The sequence below is a fragment of the Nomascus leucogenys genome, chromosome 10 (genome assembly GCF_006542625.1).
Source record: "Nomascus leucogenys isolate Asia chromosome 10, Asia_NLE_v1, whole genome shotgun sequence".
NCBI classification, from domain to species: Eukaryota; Metazoa; Chordata; class Mammalia; order Primates; family Hylobatidae; genus Nomascus; species Nomascus leucogenys.
The window spans coordinates 56,196,569-56,199,537 of record NC_044390.1 but is presented as its reverse complement, the minus strand read 5'-3'; positions in this window follow the sequence as shown (position 1 = coordinate 56,199,537).

The window sequence follows — 2,969 nt, the reverse complement described above, 5'->3', positions numbered from 1 at the left end:
TTGAATTTATCATCCATGTTGATGTCAATAAATTATTATTGTATATATTTACTTTTTTTTTTTTTTTTTTTTGAGATGGAGTTTCACTCTTGTTGCCCAGGCTGGAGTTCAATGGCGTGATCTCGGCTCACTAAAACCTCTTCTTCCAGGTTCAGGCGATTCTCCTGCCTCAGCCTCCCGAGTAGCTGGAATTACAGGCGGCTGTCACAACGCCCAGCTAATTGTTTTCTGTATTTTTAGTAGAGACGGGGTTTCACCATGTTGGCCAGGCTGGTCTTGAACTCCTGACCTCAGGTGATCCACCCGCTTCGGCCTCCCAAAGTGCTGGGATTACAGGCGTGAGCCACCGCGCCCAACCTATCTTTTCTTCCAGAAGTCAGCTATCAATTTTTGTTCTAGTTCATTTAATACAGTCATTTCGAATGGACTCTAATTACCCTGGCTTTATGTTCTCTGCCATTCTTATTCTACTATAAATTTTCACTTTCATAAAATTTGTTTCTAAGCTGGGTGCGATGGTGAGTGTCTTTAATCCCAGCTCCTCAGGATGCTGAAGCGGGAGAATTATTTGAGCGCAGGAGTTGCAGGCTCCGTGGGCAACACTCCCACCCGTGAATAGCCACTGCATTTCAGGCTGAGCAGCGAAGGGACAGTCCATCTCTAAAACAAGCGAACAAACAAACATTTTGTTCCTAGGTGCACACCTTAGTGTTCATCTAGAAATGAACAAACCAGGTGAAATATGATCTGGAGAGGCCTTTGCATGTAGGACCAGGAGCAGAACCTGGACTAGAGAGTGCTCACTGGATTTTTCAGAAAAAGAGCTAGAAACCCAAAGCCCAAGAATAACAAAGGACAGATGCCACAAGGAAACGTGAGTGAGTGTCCTGACGTGGATGCCATGATGAGGCCCGTCAATCAATAAAAGTGTGCTCGGTGTGTGGGCACTTGGGTCTGGAGGTGACTCTGGCTCCACCTGGCTGCCTGCTTCCCAAACAACCTTCAGGCTGCTTCTTCCTCATTAGCAGGAACTGGCCTTCTTTTTGAAGAATTCCTTATGGCCAGGCACAGTGGCTCACGCCTGTAATCCCAACACTTTGGGAGTCTGAGGTGGGTGGATCACCTGAGGTCAGGAGTTTGAGACCAGCCTGGCCAAAATGGCAAATCTCCATCTCTACCGAAAATACAATTAGCTGGGCATGGTGGTGCATGCCTGTAATCCCAGCTACTCAGGAGACTGAGGCAGGAGAATCACTTGAACTTGGGAGGCGGAGGTTGCAGTGAGCCAAGATGCACCACTGCACTCCAGCCTGGGTGACAGAGGGAGTCTCCAAAACAAACAAAAAACAAACAGTATTTTTCTTTTTTTTTTTTTGAGACGGAGTCTCACTCTGTCACCCAGGCTGGAGTGCAGTGGCGTGATCTCGGCTCACTGCAAGCTTCGCCTCCCGGGTTCACGCCATTCTCCTGCCTCAGCCTCTCCGAGTAGCTGGGACTACAGGCGCCCGCCACCACGCCCGGCTAATTTTTTTTGTATTTTTAGTAGAGACGGGGTTTCACCGTGGTCTCGATCTCCTGACCTCGTGATCCGCCCGCCTTGGCCTCCCAAAGTGCTGGGATTACAAGCGTGAGCCACCGCGCCCGGCCCAAACAGTATTTTTCATACATAGTGATATAAGGGACTTTAGACACTCAGAAGGTGGAGGGTAAGAGGGGACCTAGGGATTAAAAAAAAACTACACGTTAGGTACACTGTACACTATTCATGTGACAGGTACATTAAAATCTCAGAATTCACAACTATATGATTCATCCATGTGACAAAAAACTCTTGTATCCAAAAAGCTATTGAAATAAAAATTTAAGGACAGGCGCGGTGGCTCACACCTGTAATCCCAGCACTTTGGCAGGCCGAGGCGGGCGGATCACGAGGTCAAGAGATCGAGAACATCCTGGCCAACATGGTGAAACTCTGTCTCTACTAAAGATACGAAAAAGAATTAGCTAGGCGTAGTGGTGCATGCCTGTAGTCCCAGCTACTCAGGAGGCTGAGGCAGGAGAATTGCTTGAACCTGGGAGGCGGAGGTTGCAGTGAGCCAAGATCGCGCCACTGCACTCCAGCCTGGGTGACAGAGTGAGATTCCATCTCAAAAGAGAAATAAATAAATAAATGAAAAGAAAATATATGAAGACAAGAAATGAAAGTATTATTGACTTTACTACAGTGGATTCCAAATGTTTTGACTCTTCCAAGAGTACGAATTACTTTTTATATTGTGATGTAGCAGGCCTGCACATTCACATACACAAACATGCAGACAGACACACACACAGACACAAAGAAAGAATATCATGAGGCCGGGCACAGTGGCTCACGCCTGTAACCCCAGCACTTTGGGAGACTGAGGTGGGCAGATCACTTGAGGTCAGGAGTTCGAGACTAGCCTGGCCAACATGGTGAAACCCCGTCTCTACTAAAAATACAAAAGTTAGCAGGATGTGGTGGCATGAGCCTGTAGTCCCAGCTACTTGGGAGGCTGAGGCACGAGAATTGCTGAACCCGGGAGGCAGAGGCTGCAGTGAGCCGAGATCGTGCCATTGCACTCCAGCCCGGGCAACAGACCAAGACTCCATCTCAAAGAAAAAAAAAGAAAAAAGAAAAAATATCATGAAGTGATTTTGTACGTACCCTTCTGTATCACCCTTTTTATGTTATTATATATAAGATGCCCTCTGATATTTTCTCTTACATTTTATTCATTCTCCTGGTGGAATGTAAAGTAGTACAGTCATTATTTTTGGTGGAATGTAATGTAAAGTAGTACAGTCATTTTCCTCCAAAAATTAAAACTAGAACTACCATATGATCCAGCAATCCCACTGCTGGCATTTATCCAAAGTGTATTGCTCTGTTTTCACGCTGCTAATAAAGACATACCTGACACTGGGTAATTTATAAAGGAAAGAGG